Consider the following 23384-nt stretch of genomic DNA (forward strand, 5'->3'; position numbering starts at 1 on the left):
GATCTCTTTTCCATTAAGTGGAAGAAGTCTTTCTGAAGAAGAAAGAATTTAATTGAAAAAACAATCCTAGGCAGTGTCACTCACGGTCATCCTGCATATGAACTTGTTTCAGTTATACAGGAGAAATTCATTGTGAGGAAGCTGATGAGAATGTCTTAGAACACATTCTAAAGGATATGCAGACCAGGAGGTTTTCTTTTCTTTTTTTGTAAGCTAAAAATAAGTTATGTCTGGACAGTGGTCACTAAGAATAAGAGAAAGAACTTTAGGTGCAGACATTGCCCCTGGCTTATTGTTTTTTGCCCAGTTAAGGATAGTGTGCTTACCTGGCCTCCTTGGTTTGAGTCTTGTAGCATCAGAACCAAAGATGTTTGAGTTACGGTCACTTAGAAGGTTTCGTGTCAGGTGACCAGTATGCATATGGATCTCTTGCTATGATGCAGTTGCTCATTATTATTGTTATTTCAGGAGACTTGATAAATAACAAAAATAGATTGTGGAAGTGAAGTAAGTTCTATGAAGTCTAAATTAAAACTAAATTCTCTAGAACATGTCAGACACTTGCATTTTTAAAGTTATAACTATGAGGTGATGTGCATTACAATACATTGAACACTACAAATTAACTTTAGCACTGTAGTAAAAAAGTCATTGGACATGTCTTCTTCGTTTAAAAAAAAGTAAAACAGTTGTTTACCTATATGATTCATCCCCAGCAGTATGCAGAAATGTAGCACACAAAACTATGCCAGACTTTTCAGCTAATTCATTTTCAGTGAGACATAAACTGAATTTCTTGATTCAAAACTTGCAGTTTTCAGCCAAATTTTCCTGTAATGAAAGAAATTCTGGTGGTTGGAGTTAAGCCAAAGTTCACTGACCAGAAGTAATTTTAAACTCCTGGTGGTCTATACCACCTCTCTAAATACAACTCTTCTCTAAAACTTCTGTGTAGCATATGGTATGCAAATCACTGCATCTAGCTCATTAACATTAATATTATACACGCGTATAGCTGAGATTCATCATAGGACCAACAAAATCTACAACTGAGTCAGTGCCTTCAAAAATATTGGTGGGTGAGATTTAGATAGCAGATATTTCTGTTTTAAACTGCCCCAGTACACCTACAAAGATCACCTGTCTGAGATGACATATAGTCTTGCTTAAAGACTTGCCTCTTAGGGAGCAGTATTTTTCTAAAGATTAATAAGAGTTCTTTCATGTTGTACTTTTCTAATCCTTTGATTCCAGAAGAAATGATAGTGCTGATGTAAGGCAGGAGATACAATAATGACTATGATGACTAGTTCCAGTGCTTTCCAGCTGCCCGAGTCAGACCTCTCTTTCAAAGAGACCATATTTCTTTTTAATATTCTTTGTAGTTAGCTATTTCAAGGTTTTTCACGGGCTTAGTTTCCAATGTTTGAAATGGTAATGCATTTGGAACAGATATGTGGTTAAGTTTTTTTTCCATTACGAATATATTTTGGAGTGTAAGAGGAAATGGATCGAATGTAAGAAAGTCAATACTTTCCAGAGGAAGGACAGCTAGACAGAAGTACAGTGTCAGTTCTGATTATCAGATGGGAATGTACTGAGTGGACATAAAAGTTAACACCAATCCAAAAGTGATTAACCATTGTAGAGCAGGCATCTAGGAAGAGTAGACATAGTGGTTGAACACTAATCAGATAGAAGATGAGTGCTGGAGTGAAAGTGATGTGGATGGAATTCATGATTCTGGGTTTGGAGTGATATAGGGAAGAAATAATTTTGCAGCAGCCTGAAATAAATTTAGGGCCAATCTAGAACCATGGATACTGAGAGAGTGTGATGGGCTCTTCACTGCCCTTCAGGGGCAATCACTCCTTTGTAGATGTTGGAAGTTACAAGTACAACTTCCATATATAGGGAGAAAGAGTGCTTGATAAGTGCAGGCTTGTTTGCAAATGTTTTAAAAATACTTCCAGAGGATGCTTGGTAATATGTGAGCTCTAGATGGCAAACATAAAGTGGTCATGCCTGAAGTACATAGAATGTGCCCTTAAAACATAAGAGTGAATCCTGAGGAAAAAAAATAGCAGTAAACTGCATGGAAAATGGTGTTCAAATTGATATTGCTTAGGTACTGCCTTCACATCAAAGGAAGTTAACAGGTTTGCAGTTTAGGCTGAAATACATCTAATAATTTTCCAATATGGCAAAAACAATGCAAGGCAAACAAGAAAAGCCAGGGTTTCAAAAATATGGTCCACACAGGAAACTTCCAAATGCCATATAATAAAGAAGCAAAACATATGTTTCTAAATGTAAAGGAGGTCAAATGGCACCTGTCAACATCTGCTCCTAGACTATTCATGACAAAGTAACAATGTACATTTACTGAAGTCTATAAAGGGTACTGATATTAGTATCAGTATTCATATTAAGGAGCAAACAGGTAACAATCACATAATAGGTTCATAGGTTCATAATTATGTACTAGGCTAACGAACACCAGGGCCCTTATAATTCTAGCTGTACAATCCAACCCAATTGTGTCCCAATGTATCATGGGCGTTTATTAGGGGGGGTTATATGTCAGTTAGGAAGTTTCTTGAGGTTATGTGGAGAGGAGAGTATGTTAGTTATGGAATTAATGTCTGCCTCGATCAGAGACATGGGGGGGCAGACCCAGAGTGAATTTCCAATTTCGCATCCATTAGTCAAGGTTATGCTTAAATAATGTTAGGGATGGACTCTGCTTCACATGGATGGGGAGCCTGTTCCAGAGCATGAGGGTCCTCTGAGAAACATATCTTTCTTGCCAACATGTTTTATTTATATCACAAACAAAATGCAAATCCTGGTATCTAGTGGTTCTTTTGCTGTTTGTTTTGTGTATGTGCAAAAGGTCCATCAGAGCTGGATCCAAGGATGCCTTGAATGCCAGGCATAGATCACCTCTTAGTAACCTGTAGGAGACAGAGTATACAGATAGGGTTTTAAGGCACCCAGTATAAGACAATGTGTTTATACCCTGGATTCTCCTGTTAAGGAACCTTTGTGGGTGTCTCAGGTGTTGAATATGTCTGGTCAGGTACATAACAAAGGGGGCATTATACTCAATGATGTGTCTGATAAGGGATGAGTAAAGTGGCACTATGACTTCCTTGTACATGGATGCCATGCTTTTACTTATAAGTTGGGTGACATAGAATGATTTTATTGCTACCTTGGTCACATGTTGGTCAATGGCCAGATTACTGTCTACATATGTTCCCAAATCCATGGCTAGTGGGTCAGTACTTAGGGGTGTCTTACTGATGGAGTAATTAGTCTGGGTGGCAGTTTTCCTAAAAGGCATTATAATGCATTTCTTGGCACTTAGTTTTAGTCCATGACTTTGGCACCAGTAATTTGTCTGTGTCTGCCCCTCTTGTAAGATATTTGTCTCATGGGGGAATCTATGATAGCTCCCAGTTTGCAGTCACCTGCAAACTTTGTCAGCCAAAGCTCCTTGACATTAGCCTTTACCTCTGAGAAGTACATGCCAAATAGGAGCAGTCCCAGCAGTGAGCCCTGAGGTACCCTCACTGGTGACTGGTCTCTTAGTGGAGGTGGTATCACCAATCCTGACTTCCAGGGTCTTGTCTGTAAACCAGCTGGCAATCCAGTGAGTAATATAGTGGTTTATGCCCAGTTTGGGAAGTTTGTCAACTATAATGAGGGGGATATTGTAGCAAACACTTTAGCCAGGTTCAGGTAGGCAGTGTGCACCATTTTCCCCTCATTCATTGCCTTGGTGACCTTCTCAAAGATGTCTGCCAGGTTTAGTAGGCATGACCTTCCCTTGACAAAGCCAAACTGGGTTGGGTCCAGTGTCTGAAGTTTCATTGTTTATCATTTCCATGATAATTTATTCCTTGGCTTTGCATATTAGACTTGTCAGACTAACAGGTCTGTAGTTTATGGGGTCGGTTGATGTTTTGAAACTATAGTTGAAAAGTGACTCAAGTGGTCATGACAGATCATGTTTCCAGCTAATTAGGAGGCATTCCAGGATATTTTCAGGGCCCATTGAGACTATGTTTTTGGCCTTATCAAGTGCTGCCAGGACCTTGTCCTCAATAGTTTGCGGGATTATACTAGTAGGTATTTCATGGATGGATTGAGGAGTGAAGTTTGAGCTGAATGTATCAGCCAGCTCATTCACTATATTGCTTTCCTCAGTGAAGATGGCACCACTGATCACCAGTTTGGCACACTGATGTATGCTGCCTTTGACGTTTTGGACATAGCTGTAGAAGACCTTGTGTTTGTCTTTAGCTTGTGAGGCTATTTTCATATCATAATTAGCCTTGTTGGACTTAATTAGTCCTCTTAGTTTCCTGTTTAGTTTGGGAGGTGCTCTTTCTGATTTTAGCCGTGACTTTTTTCCTTTTGTTATCTACCCTATTAAGGTTAGGATTCCAGCAGTGTGGTCTGTTTTTAAGAGTTTATTTTGGTATTATTTCTAGTAGTTACCATAGCCTCTATACAGCCATTTAATTGGTTGTACAGGGTACCTGTGAACAATTCCACAAATGTTGTTGTGAGCTCAGGGTTGAGAGGAGCATTGAATTTTGGTCAACTGCCACTTAATAGGGTGTAGTTTGCTTTGGAAGAGTTCCTCACTGTTACAAGTTTTGCTGGGGTTACAGAATGTATTTTTACCTCAAAGGAGACAGCTTTGTGGTCTGACCTCACCAGTGAGGATGTAACATGGGGGGGGGTGTTCTTCTATTATATTGGTGAGCACCAAGTCCAGTATGGGTATGCGCACTATCTGGTCAAGGGTATTTGTCTTAATAAAGTCCAGGAATCATTATGCCTGTGAGTATGAGCCATTGTACTTTTCCCAGTCTATAGAGGGGTAGTTAAAGTATCCCTTGAATAGGGTAATTAGTTTAGTGATGAGTGTTTCCAGTAGGTCTAAATATGAGCTATGGGATTCTAGGGACATAGAGGATGACCTATGGATTGCTAGGATATGGTATTGGACTTTGTCTATGGTGATTTATAGTGGATAAATTCCAGGGCATCATCCTGTTTAAACAACTTAGAGTTATGCTTGTTGTTAATATAGATTGAGATTCCTCCACATTTTGTCCTGCCTGTGCAGCTGATGGTCTAAATGTTTGGATGACATTGAAGCCTTCATTGCTGGAGCACTTTCCATGTTAGGCATGGCATTAAAGAAAGATGAAAAGATATTTACTGGGCTTTTCTGTAAGATTTGTTTGCATATATGCTCGATACCAATGCAGTGTCAGAGATGCAACAGGTAGCACACTTGCCTTTGATTCAAAAGGCTGTGGGTTCCATTCCAACACGAGGTAGATCAATTTCTGACACAGGAGTGCAGCATAAAGAGGTGCTGCTCTCCTATGTGTACCATTATTAGGATGAGATGTTAAACCAAGGCTCTATCTGCTTAAGTTGGTGGTAGCTAATGTGGATGTAAAAATGTAAAAGATCCCACAGCACTTATCAAAAAGTATGGGTCCTTTATTTTAAGCATATTTACAGTATTTACATAATATTTACAATATTTACACTATTTATATTAAGTACTTGCCACGGTGGTGCAGCGTTAGCATTGTCGCCTGACTGCAAGAGGTTCTCCGGTTCGATTCTCGGCTGGAGCGTCTTCTGTGTGGAGTCTGCATGTTCTCCCCATGGTCGGGTGACATCTAAAGACATGCAGGTAGGTGCGTGCATGAATGGGTGTGCCTTCTTTGAAGGTTGGGTGTTGGGCTGGCAACTCGGCACCATAAAAATCCACTGCCAATCATTAGCAGACCAGAGTTCTGCTGTGGCAACCCCTAACCAGGAAAAGCTGAAAGACACTATTTGTATTAAGTACATTATATTTTTCTATATACACATTTCAGTCTACCACTTGAACATAATTTCAATATTTTAGTTACATTTTTGACCCCACTCCATTTTCCAGAGCCAAAATCTTATTTTTTTTTTCAGCACTGCTGCCAGGTCCCATTTCCTACTAAACATTATTTCTTTCACTCTGATTCCAGATAGTCCATAAAGCATTTCTTATCTGTCATAAGTATATATATTCCTCGTTTCTATTTTCATTAAAACAAAACTACTCAGTAATGTCCATGTTGCATCACCCAGCCCCTTTATATCAAAGTATTTTAAATCAAATATTTTTTTTGCCATAAATTCACAACTCTCTTATATACAGAAATACATGATTCAGTTTCTTTACAGTAATTACCTCTTCTTTTTTTCTTGTTTTTTGTATGGCATACTGGCCTTTACAGGTAATGTATTTATAGTCAATCTCCACAAAAAGTCATGGCATTCTACCATATTCTTAACTCTTTCTGTGCTTGCTTTTCTAGCTTTGACTTTCTCATCCTGTAAATCTCTCCAAGGGTACACACAATAATAACTGCACATAATATTTTTATACCATATTTTTCTTACGCTATCAATTTCATCTATGTTTATTTCCTATAATAACACCTTTTCCTAATAAAGTTGCATTTCAGCATTTATGCACTCTCTTGCTCTTTTACAATTTAGTGCAGTCCCATTTTTGCTCATATTTTTGTTTTAATATTCTTAATTCATCATTATCATCTTTCAACCTCTTAAGGACATTATATTGGCTAAGTGAAGCTATGTATACTACAAGATTAATTAGTCCTAAACCTCCCTCTTCTTTCCCAGCATATAAAGTCCTTCTTTTAACAGGGTTAAGCCTGGAACTCCATATAAATTAGAATACAATAGAAGAAATATCTTTTTAATAGTCTGATGGTAAACCAAATACATTAGATAGGTATGGCATTTTTGCCATTAATATTGAAACTATTAAATAAACCTTTTCCTCAAATGATAACCAAAACATTCATGTGCTTCTCATTTTCTGTACCTTCTTTTTCCATTGTAGATCTCTTATTTTTTATTTTCCAAAGTGTATTGCCAAAACTGTTATTTCTTCCATATTAAATTCAACTTTTCCTATCTTCCCATTCTACCCCAAACCTTTATTCTTTTTCTGTTTAAATATAAACCTATAGTATTTAAACATTCATTTAAATAGTTCAATACTATTATCATTCCTTTCATATTTTTTGTAACAAGTATGATGTCATCTGCTTAGGCTAACATAGCAGGTAATTTCCTTAATAACATAATTCTTTCTCCATATCTTGATTTATACAAGTTAATACTGCATTCCTTACCAGTACAAAACCAAAGCTACTTAATGGACACCCTTGTCTTATACCCCTCTTAATATTTATCTCCTGACTTATCCAACCATTTACCAAGACCTATATTTTGTTAAATTCATAGGCAGTAGAACAACTATGTTTCACCTTAGTACTAATATTGTAAGACGAAAATATTTTCCATAATATTTCATGTTGTATGGAATCAAAAGTCTTGCTCAGGTCTTCTACTATTATTTTCATTTGTTCTTCCCTGTATATACAATCATCTACTAATTCTCTAGCCATAATTTTCCATTTTACACTATATATTGTTCCTGAGTTTTATAGTCTGTATTATTTAATACCTTTTCTTCTTTTAAGCATTCATTCAATACTTCCAAAAAGCATTTTTTTGCCAGAGTAACATATCTTTATATGTTTGATATTCTACTCTATCAGGTCCTCCTGCCAATTCTATATTGACTGATGTTAATATTCTGTCAATTTCTTCTAAATGTATTTCTCTTTCTAATTCCTTATTATCCTGTTCTGAAAGTGTCATTACCTTCCACTGCTTTTTTCTTTCTATTTTTTCTTAAACATTTCTTTTAAATAGTCTACTATTTCCATTATCTTTTTCTTGTTTACTCTGTAGTTCCCCAGTGCATCTTTCATTTCTACTAGAAGTTTTATGTTTCTAGACATGTGTACCTATCCTGTTTTTTTATTTTAACTTTGTTTGTTCTTCTTAATTTAATTTTTCTCTGAGGGCCTCCAATGAAAATGTTTTTTTTTTCAGCCCAGTGGACCATCCTGGTCAATGAATGTAAAATAAAATAAAAATAAAAATAAAATTTCTCTCATTATACTATTATCCTCCTTAACCATTTTACTTAACTATAGAGCCACTTCTTCCTTTCCTCCTTACAAAAATATATATTTGTTTATATAATAACTGATTTTCTCTTGTTTCATCTTATATTTCTTTTTCTTTAATAAAATATTCTCTAGTGATATAATTTCTTTCTATGCTATTAAATGCCTCATTACTTAACTTATCATAATCTCTCTGGGTTTCCCTCCTTTTATCTAATTGCCACTCTAAGTAACTTTTCATATATTTTCTTTAAATGCTATTCACCATCCAGACAAATTTTTATAGAACTTTCTCATACCAATGTGATCATTCCAAAATTCCATTACTATCATTTTCCTTTTATATCCCATTTTTTTGTTAATTCTCTTTATTCCTTTTCCTATTTTTATATATTCTTTATGCTTAATTTCTAACCAAATAGCAACATGATCTGTAAACCCTGTTTCTGTTACACCTTCTTCAGTTGTATCTATCCGTGAAGATATCAAGAAATAATATATTTCTTTTTTATGCTACCCTCTACAACAGGACCATCATTTGGATGTCCATAAACTAAATTTGCCATATCTAATTACCTCTAACATTTTCACAATTAAAATCTACTACAATTATAATATCTATTGTTACTACTATATAATCCAAATTATTTTGAGAAATATTTTCTCTTTTTTAACTTCTAACATATGCATAAAGCTCAATAATTCTACATACCTGTTGTTTCCATCTGCCCATTATAACTAAATTCACATCTAATATTTTTACAGAATATTTGCATAAAATACATATAACTATACGAGTTCTCTTCCCAAATTCCATATTAAATTACCTCCCCATAATCTTTTTGTTTGTCATCTTCATTTAAGAATCTTATGTCTTCTAAAATAATTACATTAGTATCAAGTCCTTTGCACCATTCCATAATACCTAATCTTCTAACCAAAACTTTCATAATATTTACATTTATGGCTACTATTCTATAATTGTCATTTACATATTTCTTATATATAATCTTTTTCCATAACAATTTTGATCTTTTACAGTCCAAAAAATACATGTTCACAAGTTTCAAATTCCCACAGTATAAATATGCTCTTTCTTTTATACTTTTACATGGCATATCCGCCCTTACTGGTAATTTTTGGATAGACAATCTCCACATAAAATCCTGACTTACAGTATGTCTTTTATATCTTTTCTTTCTTGCAATGATAGCATTTCTTTTCTCAATGTTTAATTAATTCCAAGGCTTTATTCTATAACATTTTTCTATAATCTTATCATACTATTCTTTTCTCTTATTATCAGTTTCATTCACATTTCCCCCAAAATAATCTTGTCTTGATAATTTTCCATTTCCTTATTACAACAAACCCTCCTTTTTCTTGAACTAAAAAAATTGACCATTTGGTTTTGTATTTTAAACTTAATATTTTCATTAATAATGAACCGTTATTTTCCTTTAAACATTTCATCACTGTATATAAGTTTAATGAGGACATATACACTATAGGGTTTATTAATCCTAAACCTTTTTTTTTACTTTTCACATACAAAACCCCTCTTTTACAAGGTTCAGCCTCAATCCCCAAATAAAAGAAAATATTATATTATATACATTTACTCTAAGTTTAAAGGAAGACTAAAACACTAGCTAAATAAGTAATCTTTGCTAATAATACAAAATTTATTAAATAAACTTTCTTTTTAAATGAAAGCCTAAAGGACTTCCAAAAGACACACATATATTTTATTTCCTCTTTTTTTTTTCCATATAGAATTTATAATTTCTTGTTTCCCAAAATGTATCCCAAGGATCTTAATTTTATCCTTATTGAAATTAATTCCACCAATCCTTCCCTTAAAACCTAAACCTTGACTTTTGTCTTTATTTAATACAAAACTATTACTCTGGATGGTTTCTTATATTTGTTTTATCACTGTATCCATACTTGTTTCATTCTTTGTTGTAACAACATCATCTGCATAATTAAAAAAGTAATGGGCATTTTTATCCCTTCATTTGAAATATAGCTCATAACATCCATCTCCTTATTCATATAAATAGATATTGCATTCATTAACAACACAAATAATGTACTGTTCAGTGGACAACCTTGTCTAATACCCTTTTCTACCTTTATATCTTCACTCAACCATCCATTTATCATAATCTTCACTATGATATACTTATATGCTGACATACACAGTTTTTTAAGCCTCTTACTTATATTATATTTATCAAATATATCCCATAATACTGAGTGGTAAATCAAATCAAATGCTTTGCTTAAATCTCCTACCATTACTTTTGTCTGAACATTTCTAACTACTATATTTTCAACTATTTCCCTAGTTATTAACACTAAATCTTGAACATTTCCCTTTTATGCCAAACAAGTGATCATTTACATTACCTACTTTTCTTCCATCTTTTTAGAAATATTTTCAAATCTTATAATCTGTATTATTTAACACAATTCTGCATTTCTTCCTTCTCTCCTTTTTTCCATATAAACCTAATGATATCTCTACATAGCTCTTTATATCTGAAACCTTTTTCTAACCATTTTATATTTATAGTCATATTTTTATACATCTTATATTCTATTCCATCTGGTCCTGCTGCTGAATCCAAATTAATTACTTTTATTGCCTGTTCTAGTTCCTCTATTCTTATACATTTTTTCTAAATCCTTATTCTCTATATTGGAAAAAGTATGTACCTTCCGTTCTTTTTATGTCTTTCTTCTCTGCTCTTTAAATACTGGCTTAATATGTTCTTTTACTATATTCATAATTTCTTCTCTTCTGTTATGCATTCTACCTGAAGAGTCTTTCATTTTCCTCATTACACTATTATTCTCTGATTATTTTACATTCTTATATTTTTTTATGTATATCTTCTCTTTCTCTCATGTCACATAGCATTTTTTATATTTCAGTTTAAGATTTAACCACCATTCTGATCAATCTTTATAAAATTATTTAATTTATACATAATCTTGCCATAATTTCATAACCTCTTTTCTCTCTTTAGCATCCCATTTCACTTCATTTATTCTTTTATACCTTTCCCTATTTTAATATAATCATTGTTTTCCTTTACCATAATCCAAATTGCCCTATGATCTGAAAAACCTGCCAATAACACTGCTTGTTTAAGTATTGCTAAGCTTTCTGACAATACAAAATAATCTATTTCTGTTCTTATTTCTTTTCTTCTATACACCCAGGTCTCTAGATTCCACATTTTAACTGTCAGTATTTTATAATATCCTTTATTATTTTAACATCATAAGCCTTCTTGTTTTGCTGTCTTAGATTACAATTAAAGTCTCCTTGTTAAATGCTCCATATTGTGTTATCTTTCTAAACATGTCTTCCCTCTCCTTTTTATTACATTAGCATATATTGCAATAATTCTCATAAAATGTGCCCTCTATCTTACATCAGTAATAGTAATTCTAACTGCTATGACAAAGGTGACATCTAATACTTTAATTGGATTTTTATATAAGTATTCCTGAGCAGATCTCATTCCCAAAATTCCATATCACATTTTTGCCCACCACACTTTGGTTTGAATTCTGACTTTGACAAAAATCTAGTATCTTCTAATATGAGGGGAGTTAAACACGCAGCCCATGGGCCACCCACCACTCCAGTTCCAGTGTTGGCCTGCCCTCTCGTACACAGCAGGGCAACCAGACAAGCAACCTTTCAAGAAACCACAACTCATCACACTCTCATCCTGTCAACATTTCAAGTCATCAGTCTATGAATACATGCATTCACTCACTCCGATCGCTCACCCACACAGTCTCTTCAGCATTCATACATGCATTCACTCACTCACTCTGATCGCACACCCACCCCGTCTCTTCAGCTTTCATACATGCATTCACTCACTCACTCCAATCGCACACCCATACAGTCTCTTCAGCATTCATACATGCATTCACTCACTCATTTCGATCACTCACCCACACAGTCTCTTCAGCATTCATACATGCATTCACTCACTCACTCTGATCGCACACCACACCGTCTCTTCAGCTTTCATACATGCATTCACTCACTCCGATCGTGCACCCACACAGTCTCTTCAGCATTCATATATTCATTCACTTGCTCACTCTGATTGCAAACCCACAGAGTCTCTTCAGTATTCATACATGCATTCACTCACTCACCCCGATCGCTCACTCACACAGTCTCTTCAGCATTCATACATGCATTCGCTCACTCATTCACTCTGATTGCTACCCCACACAGTCTCTTCATTGCCATCCCTCTCCCAAACATACCTCTCACCTGTCCGGAATTTCACAGAATTTCCAGATGTTTGCCTCATAGTTTGGTCCGTTCTTCATAAAATGTGCAGTTTTCTCACAATTCACTGAGAGTTACAGTCAATCCTGTTATTTTTTTTTGGGAGGGGACCAAAACATCCATGAGAAGCAGTGAAAACAGCAAATCGGTGTTTGCAAAGTCACTCGTGTGGGATAGTCAGTAGACATCCCACAAATTGAAATGTAGGCTTGCTTTAAAAAATAGGCAGGTAGGTGTCAATGTAGTGGCCAGTCCTGTGCTTTTTTTGGAATTGCAGCAGATTTTGGTTATTGTTTTGGGTAGCTGTCATGGAGCAATCTGTCTTTGAGCAGTAGTCTTGCTTTGTCAATTGGAGTGTTAGACTGACTATATATAAATATTTATAAAATACTTTGAACCTTCATCAAATTTTTAAAGAAGAACATCGTGTAGTGCAGGAAAGCGGAAAACATACTTTTTCCTGAAGTGAATGGAAAACCAACTTGTTTGATTTTTAAGCAAAACATAGCTGTGGTGAAGGAATATAACATTTGTAGGCATTACACAAGTATTCACGCTTCAAAGTATGATGAATATAGTGGAACGATGCATGAAGAAAAAGTTAGGGATTTAGAATAGTCACTCAAAAAGCAGGAGTTACTATTTAAACGTGTTCATCAAGTCAGTGATGCTGTAGTTCAGGCAGGTTGCACAAGATATAGTTGTGTCATCAAAGCCTTTTTTGGACTGGGGACTTTATAAAGAAATGTATGCTGTTGGCCATGGAAGATATTTGCCCTGAAAAATGTCAATCACTTGCAAACATAAGCCTTTCAAGAAACACGGTTGCAGATGGAATTAATGAATTATCAGAAAATCTTAAGTCAACTCAAAGAAAAAGTTGCTAAAATTGTGGCATTTTCTGTAGCAAATGATGAAAGTACAGATGTAAGTGACACAGCACAACTTATAATTTATATACATGGTGTAGATGATAATATGCAGGTAACAGAAGAATTTCTGGAACTGGTACCAATGAAGGAAACAAAAACAAGGGATGATATATTGGTGAGTCTGATAGGTGCACTAGATAAAATAGGTGTAGACTGGGCAGAAACTGTAAGCCTAGCTACAGATGGAGCACCTCAGATGGTTGGTAGAAAAGCTGGTGTAGCAACAAAGTTAAAGGAAAAACCAGTAGCTAGGAATTCAGACCATCAAATTCAGTGTCCATTACATAATTCACAGAGAACTGCTTTGCAGCAAAACATTAAAGATGGATCATGTCATGGATGTTGTTATTAAGGCAGTGAATTTCATATGAACATGAGGTCTGAACCACAGGCAGTTCAACAGCTTATTGGAGGAAATTCACACTCACAGTCTGCCATATCACGCTGATGTTTGTTGGTTAAGCTGAGGAGTTGTGCTGAAGCACTTTTATGAATTAAGAAGTGAAATACAGAGGTTTATGCATGAGAAAGGAAGGGATGTGCAGGAACTGAAAGACAATGAATGGGTTCAAGATCTAGTTTTCATGGTAGATAGAACACTTGCATTACCTGAATACAAGGCTGCAAGGTCGCAATAAATTGGTGACAGATTTATATGACTAGTCGTGCCTTTGAGTTGAAGCTTAAACTTTTTGAACGCCAACTAGCAGCAAGTAATATTGCACAGGTTCCAACTGTGAAGTCCAGGCAAGACGCAATTGAGTTTCATGGTGATATCATCACTGAAAAGTACTGCACCAAGATCTCCAAGTTACTGAGCGAGTTCAGAGAAAGCTTTGCAGACATTAAAAACCTTGAGGAGAATTTTTCTATTTTCTGCAACCCTTTCTCTGTTAGTGCTGATGAGGTACCAGAACAGTTTCAGTTAGAATTAATTGAGCTCCAGTGCAATTCAGAGTTGAAGGATAAGTTTTCAAGTGCTGATATTGGCACATTTTATCAGTATGTTGGTTCAACATATCCCCAAATTAAATGTTTGGCCTCAAAGATTATGTCAATGTTCAGCAATACCTATGTCTGTGAATATCTCTTTTCTGTGATGAACTTGAACAAGTCTCCACTTAGGTCTCAGCTTACTGATGAACATCTCAACTCAACACCAAAGGTAGCCACTGCTCAATCCTTAGTGCCAAACGATGCACTTATGCAGGCCAAGAGGTGCCAAGTTTCTGGGAGCAGTAGTACCAGGAACTGAAGTAAATAACTTGATTTCTCTTGGCTAAATTGACATTTCTTTGTTATTATTATCATCATTATTATTATTACTATTATTATTATTAACATCATTATTACTATTACATTAGTCTCCTAATAAGTGGTCTCAATCTAATAATTACCTGGCTCGCGTACTGTATACTCTGATGAAATGTGGCCTGCTGTGGTAAATGAGTTTGACAACCCTGTTCTAGTATAACATCACTAGCTAGCTTTTTACATCATTCCAAAATTCCTATCCTTCTTTCCAACTTGTTAAAACTATTGACATTTAATGACAAAACTTTACATGTACCTCTACTTTAAATAATGTGCATTCATCCTTTTCCTTTTTTTTATTTTCAAGTATTCTATATTCTTTCTTTTCCTTTCTCTCACTCTTTTACCAAATTAATTTCTCTTTTGTTTAAATATATTCCATTTAATGTCATCATTCTCACTTAAATCTGACTCTTCTTCAATATTATCTATGTTTAAAACTTCCTTCACTTTATCTTTTTGTATCATTTGGTCTCCATCAGTAATATTACTATAATTTTTCCTATTTTTTCTACTTCTTATTCCTTTTCTATAACTTTATCCTTTTTACCTTCTTCTTTTATTTCCTCTGTGTCCAACACTGCTTCATTTTCTTTTTCTTTACACTCCCCCACAAATGTTCCACATTTTTATATTTATAACATTTAGGTTCACAATTGTTTGCATCATGTCCTATACTCCCACATGAAAAACATCATCTTTTTTTCACATCTGTTAATTAAATGATCTGTTTTTCCACACAAAAAGCACATTTTTCACTGTCCCCAATATCTAACCAGGCCTCTATCACCTTTGACATTTAATAGCACTTGGAATATGTACAGTACTATCATTTTCCAGTTTCAATATCACATTGCAATTCCATGCCCCAGTCTATTGTCATACACTTTTGATAAATTCAATGCCTCATAACATAAATATAATAAATGCTTTTTTAAATTCTATTTTTTCCCTTCAGTTCTGAACTGAATATTCATTTTTTTCTTTGTTTCCTTAAAAGGGGGCTTGATTACATACATGTTCCATCATGCACAGTTTATCATATTTTCAAATTCTTCTATAAATCTTTCCATTATCTGCCCAGTCTCGAAAATAATGTCACAAAAACTCTCTTTATTAATATGGACAAATGCTCTTACCTCATTAGTTTTAACCCTGAGCGTCTTAATAACTACATCCAATACCTTATAAATGTCCATTTCTGTATCTTCCTTCTGTTCGATCCACACTTTAAACAATCTCTTTTTCTTTAAACTTACTTCTTTCTCTTCTTTCTTACCATGCATCCCTTCTTTAACCATTTTTGCATAAGATTTTCTCTCACCCTTCATTGCTTCACTCTGCTGCACTTCTTCATTCTGTATCCTGTCCATCATCTCTCCTCACAACATGTCCTTATCATCTTCCAGACCACTTTCATTGACCATGCCTAGCAGTATATCATCCCACAACCCTCCCAACTATAGGGCTGTAACAACACAACCTTGTTTTTGAACTTTGGATTCAAACAGCATCTGCTGAAACAACTCTTCTGAATCTACCTCCACTGCATCTGCTACATTAAAACTGCTTTGAAAATGCTCAACTGCCTTTTCCTCCCATTTCCAGCCCACCAGGTTCTTCTCTCAGCCTCCCCATCACTTATGATTTCTTCTGCAATAACTTTACCATATCCACTGTTCAAATAACAGCACCATAATCATCATCCATGTTGCCATTCTCTTCTCCAACCTCCATTTTTGCTTAGAGTAACTTCCTGCTTCTCCAAGCCACCTTCATGCCCAGAACAGAAGCAGGAAGCAGAATATGCCACACACAAATGTGTCGCTCTACGGAAAAGATTAGGGGAAGTTCCCCAGTGCCATGACCAAATTTCCCCCTAGTAGTATAAATGCCATCTCAGGTCTCCCCTAAAAATAGTCTACTAGCCTAGTGGGACAAACATGGTCCATAAAGGATAAATAAAAATATACTGCGATGAGCAAAGAAAACAAGTCATTTATTCTTGTTATTTATATTAGAACAGCAAACACATAGGGTTGAGGTAGTATTTTTAGTAATGTAGCTAACATTCTTAAAGGAAAATGCAACAGGCTAAATCTATGCAACTCAAATAGTGCAATGGTTAGCACTGTTACCTCACAAAGCTTTGTCCTCTAGTTCACTTCCCAGATGGGTTGCCAACTGTGTGCAGGCTCTACGTCAACCCTTCATTCTCTTGGGATTTCAATGGGGCCTTCTAAATTCCAAAAACATACCAATAGAGGAACTGGTGATCCTTCTAAATTACCAGAAGGTGTATGATGTCTGGTACATACATATAAGTGTTACTACATTCTGAAAAGAACGTATGCCCCATCCAGGACTATCTTTTTTGTCATGCTGATTGCTTGCCAGGTTAGGCTACATGATCCTGAAAAGGAGAAAATGAGGAACCTGAGACAGAATGAATGAATGAAGTCACACAAAGGACATTAAAAAAGTTTGTAATTGTGAGATCTGAAAACACATATACATATATAACACATAAACAAAAGGACCCAAGGACAGCCAAAAACTCCAGTATAATTCCATCTTTGATGCCAGGATAAATCATAAGCGCTTCCATAGCTAGGCTACTTCATCAGATGTATATTGCAAGAACAAAGCTATTCATTAAATACTCTAATTGCCAGGATAAAACCATAAGCACTTCCGTAGCTAGGCTATTTCATCAGATGTATATAGCAATACTCTAATCATGTTATCACGTGACTAAAGTTCATTCCTCCTTAAAGATATAAACAGTTAAAATTCACATGCTGAATAAACCACAATACAATCAATATTCATTGGACTTCATCTTAAACATTAATATAAAAAATAAAATAACAATATAAATATATTAATATTGTTTTCTACTCAATGGTTTGGCTCTCAATTTAGGTCTAATGGGAATTCTATCTTTAAGGCCATGCCTATAGTCTCCCCTGAGCCTGATTATCCATTTTGCCTCTAACTGTTGAGTTAAATTTCTAATATCACCTTTTCTAACATTCTCAAAAATATGCCCTATAACCAGGAGCATAAAAGAATGTGTAGTATCAGTGTTCAAGATGTGCTTAGACAGTACACTTGCATTACTATTACTAATATAATACTGGTGTTCCTTAATGCTGTCTCTCAATACTCTGTTTTTCCAATATAAAATTCTGAACACACTAAATAATGAGCTAAATAAACTACATGAGCAGTAATGCAGGTAACTTATACGTTAAATCTATATAGCCTATCCTGATCAGGGTGGTTAAACATATTACTACTGTCAATATATTGGCAGGCTTGACAATGACCACAAGCAATAGTACACTTAGGATTATAATCAACTTTCTTAATCTTTGGATAGCATAAATGTCTTCTCAAAGACTTCATATTTTTATAAACAAATTTGTGTTTAGAATAAACTATTTCTTTAATTTCATCATTTGTGGTTAAAATATTCCAGTGTTTTTCAATGATGTCTTTATATTGTTTTACATCATTGGAATAATACATATAAACTTTAAGCTTATCATATCTAGTCTCTTGATTTAAGCTATCAGTATTATATTTATTTCCAAAATATGGTCTAGCTTTACTAGTTCTTAAACTATTCACAAATTCAACATTTTCATTAACTTCATCTCGACCATAACCTCTATAAATAAATGCCTTCCCTAAGCTACATGTTTGCTGTACATAATATTCATCATGTACATTGAGTCAAGAAGCCCTGCATGCTTGACTTCTAACCACATTTTTAAAAACATATGATGGGTACATGCTTTCTCTAAATAAAAGATGGTTATAATGACAGGGCTTCTTGTGTAGTTGTGTTGAAATATTACCTTCAGTATCCAACATAATTCTACCATCAAAATAACTAACATTATTGTCAGATATCTTTGAGGAAAACTTTAAAAATGAGGTAGTGTTACTGATGTAGCTTATAAATTCATGGAAAATCTCAACAGGTCCCTCCCACAAGAGGAACACGTCATCCACAAATCGACGATAAAATACTATGTATTATAGGATCCCCCAAGAACATATTTTGTTCCCACATTGCTAAAACTGCGTTAGCGTAGCTATTGGCACATGATGTGCCCATAGCTACACCATGTTTTTGCCAATAAAAACACCAAACACAAAAATATTATTTTCTAATACACATTCCAATAAAATGCTCACTAACGTCATCCTTCTTTCAGTAAAATCGATATACATTTACATACATTTTTTAATACAACTAATCCCTTTGCCATTAGGAATGACTGCAAAAAGGGACATAACGTCCAGTGTCGCTAAAAATAAATCATTCTTTTTCTTGAAAGAAAGATGAAGTTAGTAAGCATTTTAATGGATTGTGATTAGAGTATTTAATGAGCAGCTTTGTTCTTGCAATATACATCTGATGAAGTAGCCTAGCTACGAAAGCGCTTGTTTTTATCCTGGCATTAAAGATGGAATTATACTGGGGTTTTTGACTGTCCTTGGGTCTTTTTGTTTATTCATTGTATTATACATTTTTATTTTTTGTGGACCTAAGTTCTGGTGCAGGTTTGTGATTGCTGTGTCTTATTTACATATACATATATGTTGAACTGTGGAGACTTCAGGCCTTTGCACACACTTTGTAGAGCTCAGGTAACTTTGCATACTTAACTTTTACCCCAACCCTTGATTCTGCATATCAGCTCACTGATTATTCATATTACTATGTGGCCATTGCTTTGGATAGTGCCTACAATCAAAAATGCTGATTGCGTAGCATTGTGGTTGGCCAGATCAATATTAAGAAAAGGAGAATGAAAAAAACATTTTGTATAACATTAGTTAGTCCTCACAAATGTGCTTTCTTCAACCTGAACAGAAAAGCCACCTGACTGTAGAGTATTCGTCAGCTTTTATCCAACACTGCTTCCATCTATTCAGACGACTGCCATATATTGTCCACAGACAGGGTAAGTAGCATAAGATACCTTAAGATTTAAACAATAAATGGACTGAGATGCTTAGACTATGGAATGAATTAAAGAGGATAGTAGGTTTCATAGAGTATGTACCAGTACATATAAGATGACTGAAAATGGGGGTGGGTACTTTTTACTACTATTCACAGCTGAAAGAAGTTGTTAAAGGGAACAGCTGTAAGACTACTTAGATAAAGGAATGGCATCTCATGTGGCAAGCTAATACACAGAAAAAACAGACATAAATAACAATGTTTTGCAAATGTAAGACCTATTTTACAAAAAGACTTTACGATACTCCCAGAACAACACAAATATAATCACATGATGATAAAAATGATACCATATTCATTTCCAATTTATATCAAAATTGGAATTCACTGTTGAGTTAACTCTGTAGAGTTTATTGTTTGCAGTGTAGTAGTGCTCTGTTTACATAACAGCACTTAAGGACAGATTATGGTTATGTTATTATCCTTAGGAATATTATTTGAAAGAGTGGCAGTAATTACTGGCTGTGTGACAATGTGTCTCTATATTATCTTGTTGAAACGGCATAACAGCGAATGCCGTTTCAGCAACAAATAAACAGCGAACTATGAAAACAGCAAAAGCCCAGGTCACAGATTTTTTTTCTTAGGGAAAAAAATCAGTAGACCAACAAAATATAACACACCAATTAAAACATTTCAAAGTGGGGGGCTTTGCCCCCCACACCCCCCTAACTAAATATACCAATGCCAAGATCGCACTACAGTGGGGTAAAGGGCAATGTCACGGTGATGGCCAAATGATTTCTTCCCTAGGAAAAAAAATCACTGACCTGAGCTTTTGCTGTATTTCCAGTTAGCTGTTTATTTGTCGTTGAAACGGCATTCACTGTTATGCCATTTCAGCAAGATAATATAGACCCGAACAGCTATAAGGTTGCTATATTTTAAGTTAGACTGCATACTGTGAAAAACACGAAGTACTGGGAAGAAATCTTAGGGATCTAAAGGGAAAGACTGAAGAAGGAAAAGACATAAGGTGCAATTGGATCAAGGGACTAGGAGAGGCAGGGGTTATTGACGCAAGTGTTAACATAAGACTGGAGGTAGACTGGAGCTAAAGACGAAGTTCTTAATTTGTCAATTAGTCCTTGTTATAGAGTGTTAAGGACAGCACTGTCAAAAGTGAACTTTATCAAAAAAGCAGCATATGTGCCAACAGGGGTAGGGGGTCCTCTGTATCGTGTTTAATTTTGTACTTCAAAGACTCAAACTGTTCTAGTATATAGTAACTGCTTCTATGCTTGTAACTTCTCAAAGTCTTCCCCCTATCTTTACTTCAAAACTAAATATAGGGGTCCCAAGAAGAGGATATCCTGGATATGTTCTCACATGCCTTTAAGAAGCCAGTAGAATATACACTGGATATGCATATGAGTACAGACATTCTGGAATTGCTCGCGTGTAATCCTTGTAGTTAATGGAGGAGATTCAGTACTTATTCACCAGTCTTGTTCATTCAGTGTAAAACTAATGGCTTGAAATTCAGTTCAGGCATTCTGGCATTTTTTGCCCCACATACAAAGTACTTGAGTAGAAGCATTTTCATAGCATTAGAGTGCTCAACAAAGCATTTCTTAGCAGAAAAGTATCTGTATATGTTATCAGTTTTAGAGTGTTTGTTAGGTTTTACACAACTTAGAAATTGCATGTATTAACTTTGTGCCATAACACTTTGAGTGATTTAGAATGTGATAATGTTCTAAACAAGTGATCTACAGTCTTATACCAAGTATCATAGCCGGCCTTATGCATAGGCCAACTAGGCGGCTGCCTAGGGTGCCGATCTACTAGGGGCACTTTTCCAGTATTTATTTGGTGTAAGTAGACCAGGATGGGGGCAGCAGGTAATGTGGTGGGGGGCAGCATGGTGCCCTTTTGCCTAGGGCACCAGTTGACCTAAAGCCACTCCTGCCAAGAATAATTCTGTGAATCTTTTTTCACATCAATTACTAAGTAACGTCTGTGAGATCTTATATGTTTGAGATGGTTGAGAAGAAGCATACCAGTCTGTTCAGCTTCCATATGTGTATGGTGTTACTGGGAAAAGCAAACCCCTGAACAGGAGTAAATCAAGTTGTCAGTGTCACAATGCCTTAAGAATGAAAAAATGTTGGGGTAACATGGAGCAAAGTAGTTGTTTCCAGAGATGTAAATGATAAAATCATATGTATATTGCAGTGGCAAACCTGACAGAAAACAGACATACAGTAAAGTTTTACAGCATGGAGGGATGGTTTGCTTTAAGCTCAAGACAGTCATCCTACCACAGAGCGACAGAAAGAAATTGTATTGAAACTTAAAAAAAAAGTTTTTTCTTAAACTCATTTAAGATGCCTGAATTAACTCAATAAGTGAAATGTAAGTTAGTCACAGCTATTCTATTAGTAATCTAAAAATCCTATCAAGAATATATACTATATAACAACATACACCTCAGTAATGTATCACGTAGTGATGAGTTGACCTTAGATGTTTATAAATCTTTCAAGATGGAACTAGTAAAAACTCCTTTAAAAGTTTATTCAGTACATTAGCATGAAGAGGTCACATTCTTTCCTCAGCTAACTTATCTGCAATAGTTCTATTTTCTGCATCACAGGAGGATCTAACCAAACTAGACAACAGACCCACATGCTTGATACTGATGGAGTCTAAATGCTAGCAAAAGTCCTAGTCAATAGACTAGAACCTCACAGAGAGGACCTCATCCATCCAAATTAAGAGGGAGCACAAGATTAATTCCTTCATGGACAGCACTGGTCAGTCATGCAAAAAAAGGTCAGTTGCCACCCCCATTATTACGCATGGATTTCCACAATACTGTGATTCACTAAACTGGGAATGTATGTGAGGAATCCTTAAAAAAGGCTGGGCTTAGATGGACAATGTCTGCAACTAATTCAATACCTCTAGAGGGGTCTATGTATTTGGAATCATACAAAAAAGGATTTTTACTGCCACTCTTAAAACCGTAAAGTGGTACCAAACTAGGATGTGTTCTTTCACCTGTATTATTTACTTAAGTGGTGGAAATCCTGGCATCCTAACATACATAATTCCACATTGACACAGGAATAAATTGCCTACCTAAAGCTCATGTTTTCTGCATTTAGTTTACAAAAGATTGCACCCTGTGCATCTCACCTCTCAAAACTAATCAACACAGAGTTTTAGGACTGCTTGGCTTGTTGCCTGATACTTTAGGTTCATGCCTTAACTGTGATAAGCCTTTCATGTATGCCTTAAATGAAGAGGCAGTTTCACAGTTCAGGACTACCCTCCGCCAACACTCCCATTAAACAAAAGAGCAGTATAACTTATCTAGAGATTCAGTTTGGAGATACCATACCACACTTATCAAAGAACAACACTGAAACACTTTGTCAATATTTATCAACAGCTAACAGTGGACAACCCATAATTTCTCTTTTTGGACCAAGACATCGATAGTAACAGCACTTGTCCTTGATAAAATTAAATAAGTTTTAGGACACTGTACTGGGACAGTCAATGACAGAGGACACATGTGTCATAGTACTAAATGGGTGGAGTATATATAGCACAACTGCACTCTAGCATTTACTAATTAGGAGTAACAAGTACCAGTAATGTGAGGCAACGGGAGGTTATATTCATATGAAATGCCATGCAGTCTAAATATTCTTGGAAGG

This window comes from Protopterus annectens, chromosome 13.part0 (assembly GCF_019279795.1).
Source record: "Protopterus annectens isolate FY-2018-M chromosome 13.part0, PAN1.0, whole genome shotgun sequence".
In the NCBI taxonomy this organism is placed as follows: domain Eukaryota; kingdom Metazoa; phylum Chordata; order Ceratodontiformes; family Protopteridae; genus Protopterus; species Protopterus annectens.